The following is an 8,460-nucleotide window of genomic DNA, read 5'->3' on the forward strand; positions in this document are numbered from 1 at the left end:
GTTCTAATATCGTTGCAAGCGAAGCCATGATTCATCATCGATTAATTTTGTTGCGAGATTGAGAACGCCAGTAGAAGAAGCTTTGAATGCCAGTAAAAGAAGCTTTGTATTTGTTGTGATTGTGACCAATCTTCTCATGTCTACTGATTCTTGTAATATTTGAATGGTTTTTGGTAGAAGATAGAGGAAAATTATTTATAAGCAAGCAAAACCTGAAGTAGAGTATCTCTTAGTATATTAAAAGTTAACTCCATTACAACTAAGAATAATAGTGTGTCGTATGGTTTTCTAAAATCAGAGCATTCTTTTTCTGAATTTGGTTCTTTTTCTGTTGCATTATCTTCCAACCTCCCCACCCTTACAATGTCTACCACCATAATAACTCTTCCCTCTGTTGAGAAACCGGGTACAATACAACAGCCTCAGGAAGCTCTACATAATATGTTTATATCAAAAAAAAGAGAGAGTCTCAAATAGGAATCAAAGAAGTTAATTTGCGTAGTCAGTCTTGGAAAACATAGACTCATTTTACTTACATAAGCCGAAGCCTGGCTAAGTTTGCAAAGATCATATTGCTGTTCAAGAACTCCAGCTCTGGCCTACTCTATTCTTCTACAAATTCAAAAAAAGCACAAACAAAATAGCAGTAAAAATAGAAACAAAACACATGGAAACGTAAGAATTTTTAGATCATAAATTGGGTCTTAGAACATAGTAAACGGCCTTTGTATTATATGTGGCAGTGGCAGCATTGTGCTTCATATTTAAAAATACTTCCAAGAAGTAATCTTCAATCTTTTCAAGTTGATTCAGGTCAAGCAGTAACTAAAGCATCCATCATGGCAGCCATCTTAAGGGAAGTATTGATTTTGCAACCAATAAGCATGCAAAAATCATGATAGCAGATAGCTTGAAACACCATGATTCTTTTCGACAATAGCTTGTTTCAAGTATCTCTCAGTTGGTGTGAAAAGGGTTTCGTCTATTATTCGGCAGAGGAATCTATACCTAACATAAGTGTTAGGATTTCGCTACTAAGGCAAATTACGGACAACGAACCTCAGCTCTTGGAGACAATTCCTTCAAAATCAAGTAGATCATTCTCCCAAACCATTGTCTTAGACTGGAACATATAAACGTTCATCAGGGTTTCAGATGAATGAAACTGGAATGCATGTAACCATAAAAACAACCTTGGTGAATGACTCCCCTTGGTTAAGTAAATAGAGAAGTTTCTTGATGACCTACCAAATTTCATTTGGAAACATCTAGTAAACTGCCACAGAAAGAAAGAGAGAATAACAACAACAACAAATAATACACAATAGTAAGCTTTAGTGTTTACCTGGAGCACATTGTAGTGTCAAGTATGATTCGCTGCAGTTTCTAGGATGTCCTCCAGTCGCCATGTTCATCTCCCCATTTTTTGACTGTGAAGATATGATGTCGTTGGAATCTATAGTAGAATAAGGCCACTGATCACCGTGGCGACTGTTCTATAAGACCATTGGAAAATACGGATTTGGGTATTTAAATGCATGCCGGTAAAAACAGTTAGTTAGCATAGAAAGGAATTTAAAAAGAGAAAAAGACAAAAATAGCACTAAATCAAGTTTATGTTACCAAACTAGCACTCAAAGTCAAAAGTCACAAAAATAGCACTTAATGTTTTATGAAAAGTCACAAACTTAGGGTTTAGAGTTAAAAGATGGAGTTTAGGATTTAGGGTTTAGGGTTTAGGGTTTAGAGTTTAGGGTTTAGGGTTTAGGGTTGAGAAATGAGTTTTTGGGGATAAGATTTCAAATTTTGAAAAATAAAAAAAATTAAAATTTTCAAAAGATAAACTTAGAAAGGTGCTATTTTGGTCATTTTAGTTTTTAAGTGCTATTTTTGTGATATAAACTTAGAAAGATGCTATTTTGGAGATTTGCCCATTTAAAAATACCATGTAAATGTGAGGTTGATTAAACCCACCCATTGGAAAAAAAAAACAATGCGAGATACATAATCATCAGAACACCAGTTTCAAAAAAAAAAAGAGTTTAAAAGAGGCAAGACGTTAGAACACTCACTGAGTTCTGTCCAACAAATGAACTTTGAAGGCCATCAAAAGCTGCAGTGAAAATAAATAAAAACAAAAAAATGTATGTACACCATTGAAAAGAAACAGCCAAAGTTTCACGGCACATAAACTCGAGGGGATGAATCAGTTTTCTCCGCTTGTGACTCTGTTGAGTCCTCGATAGGATCCAAAATGACAATTTTCATCTTCTTCTTCTTGGTTGGGTCAAAAGGTGCGAGCTAACAATTAAAACCACAAAATCAGACAAAGCATAAAAAAGACTATAGTCTAACTTGAGCTATGTCGAAATAATTAAGATGTGAAAGGACCTCTTACATAGCAATAACAGAACAAAACTTAAGAACTCGAACGAAAGTGAAACAGAAACCTCGGCGTCCAATCTATGGGATGAACGATTGATGCATTATTTTCCATGTGTAGCACGTTTGGCTCCCTGTACTTCGCCACTGTTACTTGAGCCGCCAATTCCCTCATCAGCAAGGTCTCCACATCCTTTGGAAGATACAGAAAAAAACATTTGCAGAGAGCAGTGGCAATTCAGCAGTTGCAGCAAATGTGGTTTCATCTGTGCGACTGTCAGAGGTGGTAGAAAGAGACAACTTTTGTAACAGTTATAGACAAAAAAAAAACGCTTCCTGCGTTCGTCAACGACAAGGTGATATACGTAGTTAGGCATGTTGATTTGAGTGGCATATCTACAGCTCTAGTTCTACCTTGGCGGATCCCTTGTCTCAGCCTTAGTTACCTCCTCCTCATTCACCAGCTTAGCAGTCTCTGGATTACAATCCAACTTGCAACAACAAGCAAAATAAATATGCTCAAGAGTGTCACTGAAGATTCCTTTGGCATCTTACCAAATACAGAGCAAAAAGAGAGAATGAAAACATAGCTCCCAATCACTCACCAGTTCATCTAGTCGATTGTGGTTGCGAAGAAATTCTGAAGGCTGTAATTAGCTCCTGGTTTGAGTTGAGGCTCGTATCGTGGAGCACGATTAGATGAGATGAAGCCTTGCATCACGGAAGAAAAAAAACGAAACTGGTTAAGGAGATTACAGATGGAAGGAAACATGAAAAAGTAGCGAGAGGACACATACCGATGAGGGCAACTTGAGACTTCCCGGAAACATGAGCGGATATCATGGCTGTCGATCAATGTTGTCGTATGGAGGATGTAAACTATGGTTCAAAGTGAACTGATACAAAAGGATTTATATATGTGAAGAAACAAAGGGAGGTGGAAGGATGCATCTAATTAAGATGGGATTGAAGAATGTTATAGAATGAATGGGAGTGGATGATGATGATGATTAATATAAGAGAAACAGTGATTTACAGTCGAATTGATTCCGATGAATTGGAAGAGTCGAAGATGACCTCGCTCTTTAAGGATGGGCCAATTGAAATAGATGAGCAGCCCACAGAAGTTGACCCATTATTAATCTGTTATCGATTAATAGAAGGTGTGACATGGCAGATTAAAGCTTTTTGATTGGGTATTTTTTTAATCGACGTGGACCCTCTAGAGCTAATGACTATTATCAACTTTTAGCATTGTAAGACACCACATGAATCGGATATGTAAATGATCCAATTCTTTGAAGTCTTTAATCAATTTGGTATTCAATAAAAAAGAATTGGACATGTAAAACATTATTAGCATTAAAGTCTTTGGTAATGGAAAACATAAATTCAAACTTTTTCGTAATTGTCTAGAATAACTAATACTAAATTTATAATTTCAAAACTTTTACTTTACATAATTTCAATATATCACATTTGTTATTTTCTCTAAATTTCAGAAATTTCTAATCCAACTTTCCTTGCTATTTAGTTATATATTAGTCGAACCTACCAATTCTGACAATAAGGCTCCACAGAAAAATCACAACAACAAAAACGGACACTCTTTGTACAATAACAATAATCCCAAAACAGAGCCATTCTAATTAACATGAAGACTATCTCTATTGCTAACCATCCAACGGCAACGTTGTGTTGTTGTCGATGGTTTAAAGTTAAGTAATGTGCCACGGTTTTATCTTTCATGTTATTAGAATGGCCAAGTCTCTCTCTCTCTTGATGATTTAAAATCTGATTATATTCCTGGTTTTGAGATCAGGTTAATCTGTTTTGATTTTTGTGAGACAATGACGATCTAGACATTGAAAAATTATAATCCTCCTAGTATATGTTCATGTATTGCGATCTTATCTATATTTTGATTATTTAATCTTTTGTTTCTGTGTTGCGATCTTGTCTATGTTTTGATGATTTAATTTATGATTTTGTTCTTGTGTTTGAAAAATGATGCGCTATCTGTCTCTAATAACCAACACTGATCTCTCTTGTAGAATGCTTTGATTAGTGCAAGGATCATCCAACTGTTCCCTCAGGTCGTTGCAAGAGTCCTTGCGGCTGTTCCTGCTTCACCTAGAGAGGAACTCTGGGAGTCCTCTAGGTTCTTTCTGGTAAGTTGATATGTTTCAGGTTTTCTAATGACTGACCATTTAATGCGTTATTTATTGTCTGTTAAAGTTATTGTTTTTGATTGACTCTATCTGGTATACCATTTAGTGCGTTAGAGTTTTACTGTGGGTTTAAATTATTCGTTTCTAATGATTTGACTCTTATCTGGTATCGTTATTTTATGCGTTAGAGTGTTATTGTCGGTTTTCTAATGATTTGACTCTTATCTGGTACCGTTACAACACATGAGGACATCGACTCCATCTTTCTTTTCAGGAAGGCCAAGGTCACTCCTCTCACTCCAGCGCAGCAACGTTGCCTTGTCTCCAACCACCTCTGCCTCCCATCATCTGACTTGGTCAAGCTCATCCCTGATGTTGTTGTCTGATGTTGTCTCCTTGCCTTCTACTTGATAATACTTTGACTTTTTACTTGCTCAAAATTTTGCCTTACCTCTTTTAAATTTTAATCTAAAACTTAGATTGGATTTAAAACTTTGTTACAGTTTTTTTTTTAATATTGAAATCCTTGCACTTTTTTTGTCTAACATTTTACACATTGCACTTTAAAATATCACTTGAATTCACCCTTTTTTATCTTACTAAAATTTATGAAAAGGTAAATTAATAAAAACAAAAATTAAATTTGTAATTGTTGATTATGATATTATTAGTTAAGAATATTTGATTTTTATGATAATTTATACTATATAAAAGTTGAGGCTATAAGCCATTGAGAGCGTCCACGTAGGATTTAAAACGATCAATCGTATTTTGACATATCATTATATTAGTTTATTATTTATAGAAAATATTATATTTCCATAATTATATTAAAAACAAAATTAATATTTCATATGTAACTTAAGCTAACAAAATAAATATTAACATTTTATAACTTGCTTAAAAATGTTAACTATTATAATAAATTGAAAAATTAAAAGCAGAATATTAATATTAAAAACAAAATTATGTCTTCTTGGGTATAATCAATCAAAATATGACACTTCATCAACTTAATTTATTATTTCTTAAAATTTTAATACTTCAAAAAATATTTAAAAAGAAAAAGAAATTAAGATAACTTAAACTAACAAAATAAATTTAAATATGAGACCTTACTTAAAAGTGGTAATTTTAAATTAAAATGTAAAATTAAAAACAATATAGTAATATTAACAAAAGAAATACGTAAAAATAGGAAGTAAAGTAAACTAACAAAAGAAAAAACTTATTAAAATTAATTAACTTAATATGTATAATTATAAAAATGTCAATATCTCAAAAAAAAATGCTTCAAAATAAAATGAAAATCAATATAACAAAAAGGTATATTATACATAGATTTCTTCCCCCAACACTCTGGAACCTTGCATATTTATCAAGACTAAGTTATGTCACAGGCCCTAAGATTGAACTTGAGCATGATTAGTCTTTAGCAACACGCAAAGGGTATTCTCGCTCACAATAGCATGTCTCGATTTTTCTGCTCCAACACAAACGTAAACCCAAGTGGTTTCCCCAAGTTCAACCCTTCCTTTATATCAGAAAACAGAGATCAGTACGGTGTTTGAGCAATGGCGACAACAAGTGAACCAAGTTGAACCCTTCGTTGGTGAGCGTAATCTTCGAGATGCTCCGCGACGCCAAGCGGTTTCACCAAGCCCTAGAGGTATCAAAAGTGTATGGTTGAACGAGAGATATGCAGGCTCTTACCTGAAGACTCGGTTTCATCTGGTTGAGAACGTGTTAGGTTTTAGAAGAAGCAGACAAGTTCTTCGAGAGCATCCCTGAGAATTTGAGAGGTGAGTCTATGTACACCGCTTTACTAAACAGTTAAGCAAAGAAGACTCTTGATAGAGCAGAAGCTGCTTTCAAGAAGATGAGAGAGCTAGGTTTTCTCTTGAAACCTTTTCACCGTACAGCTCCATGATGTCTCTATACAGCTCTGTTGGGAACCGAGGTAAGGTCGATGAGATCTTGAGAGAGATGAAGGGAAACAACGTTAAGCTCGATAGCCTCACCGTGAACAACGTTTTGCGAGTGTACGCTGCTGAATCGGACGTGCGGTCAATGAAAAAGCTTATGGCTGGTTGTGAAACGATCGCAACGCTTCAGGTGTTCACAGCTCTTGACATGGCAAAGGCTTATCTGAGAGTTGGTTCCAAGAGAGAAGCGAGAGAGCATCGGAAGTGAAGGATCACAAGTCGTATAAAGAGCTCATGAGGCTATACGGTGAAGAAGGAAAGAGTGAAGATGTTTACCGTATATGGAATCTATACAAGAAGACATGAAAGCTTGACAGTGAAGGATTTAGAGGTCTCTCTTGACTCTTGATGTCCGAGTCCAAACTATGTTGGTGTCTGGTTTTCACAAAAGGGGAATGATGAAACAAGTAGATATACTTATGAAGGACGGTAAGGAACAAAAGATGTGATAATAAACCAATCACTCCTTTGCTGGAAGAGTGGGAAAAAATGGGAATCAAGTGAAGCCTTCACACTTGAGAGACCTTATCAGTTATCAAGAGTCTTTTTTTTTGTCGTCTATCAAGAGTCTAAGTGACTCAAACTATAAATTCTCTAAAGCACTTGAGGTATCTTCAGGGCTTTGTGAAAAAGAGGTGATCAATCTTTTTTGTGATCAATCTTTTTCCAGAAGATTAAGGGCTATGCTAGCTACACTCTTAAACACATACACGAGATGTTACCAAAAGATTAACAAAGCAGAGGCTATCTTCGAGAAGATGGGAGAGCTAGGTTTCCTCTCCAGACTTTGCCTATTCAAGTTGATGGGTACGTAATTGATATCAAAACTGCTAACCTAATAAAAACTTTAAAAAATAGATATAAAGTTAAAAATCATCCAAACTGATAATATATCACAAAAGTTTCTGAAACCAGCTAAAATAATACCTGGTTTTAATTCTTTTCTTTCTTAAACCATTTTATTATTCCGCTTTCATTGAGTTTACAACTTTTTTATCAAAACGCTACTGACAAGTCACAAGAGAAATCCAATTATATGAAATACATATTGTTAAATTATCAGCAGTTAACTTTTTATCAACACTTTATATTATGTTTCGACACAAGTTTTAAAAGATAATACAAACATAACCCTTATAGAAGCTAATCAAAATATGCTTAATGAAGCAACTAAAAGTAGGTGTAGTCTACAAATATTTTTTTAAAAATTATAGTCATCAATTCTTTTTTTTATTATTATCTAACAAAATTAAATAGTTTTTGATGTATTTTATTATCTAACAAAACAATTTAATATTAGTTATGTTCAGCAAAATAGTATTGTTACAAAATTTTTATATCTAAATATTATACTATCACATATATACATTTTTAAAGAATAGCTAAAATTATTTCAAATACATATCTGCACATAATAAATATACAACAATCACACATTCAGTTTAAAACTTTTCTAAATAAAACGCAAATTTAAATACTATGCATATAAATTAATCTCTTGTGTCATTCAAACAAAAAATATAGGTAAAATGTACGATAAAAATATTTTACAATAGTATAATTGTGCTTTATATGTATTGAGCAATCTATCTAATAAAACACAAAATTTAATATAAATATAAATAAATAGATATTAAATGGTAAACCAGCTAAAGAAAATAATTTTATAGACAAACATAAGTCGAAAAAACAAAAAAGCATCATATTTTAAATATTTTCATAGAAATAAAGTTTATATAAATTATTATATTTTGTAAATTTAAAATTTAAACTAAAATATTAAAATAGACTCGCGCGTAAAAAGAATATAAAATCTAGTCTTCTATATAATAATAGCCGGGGTGTGTACGTCATCAACTTTTTTTTCTTTTGAATGGGCTTTCAAAATACAAAGGAGTTTAATAATTAATTAAGCCCATAAA

At 33.4% G+C, this 8,460-nt stretch overlaps 1 long non-coding RNA gene and 1 pseudogene across 7 annotated transcripts; one reads left to right on the top strand and one right to left on the bottom strand.

Annotated features, from left to right (window-relative positions):
* Nucleotides 1–218: 218 nt before the first annotated feature.
* On the bottom strand, nt 219–3,447 carry LOC106307869. Of its 7 annotated transcripts, XR_001263421.1 has the most exons (9): nt 3,180–3,447; nt 2,988–3,093; nt 2,399–2,873; nt 1,946–2,301; nt 1,346–1,496; nt 1,194–1,244; nt 1,060–1,123; nt 537–612; nt 219–432 (listed from the first exon to the last, which is right to left on the bottom strand). It is a non-coding gene; the product is annotated as an uncharacterized LOC106307869 (long non-coding RNA). The 7 variants fall into 7 exon arrangements; XR_001263424.1 differs by lacking the exons at nt 219–432; nt 537–612 and having other exon boundaries at nt 619–1,123; nt 1,194–1,276; XR_001263427.1 differs by lacking the exons at nt 219–432; nt 537–612 and having other exon boundaries at nt 619–1,244; nt 2,399–2,575; nt 2,797–2,873; nt 3,180–3,446.
* Nucleotides 3,448–3,454: 7 nt separating this feature from the next.
* Nucleotides 3,455–6,880, top strand: LOC106309083 (annotated as a pseudogene).
* Nucleotides 6,881–8,460: the final 1,580 nt, after the last annotated feature.

Source organism: Brassica oleracea, chromosome C8, assembly GCF_000695525.1.
Source record: "Brassica oleracea var. oleracea cultivar TO1000 chromosome C8, BOL, whole genome shotgun sequence".
In the NCBI taxonomy this organism is placed as follows: domain Eukaryota; kingdom Viridiplantae; phylum Streptophyta; class Magnoliopsida; order Brassicales; family Brassicaceae; genus Brassica; species Brassica oleracea.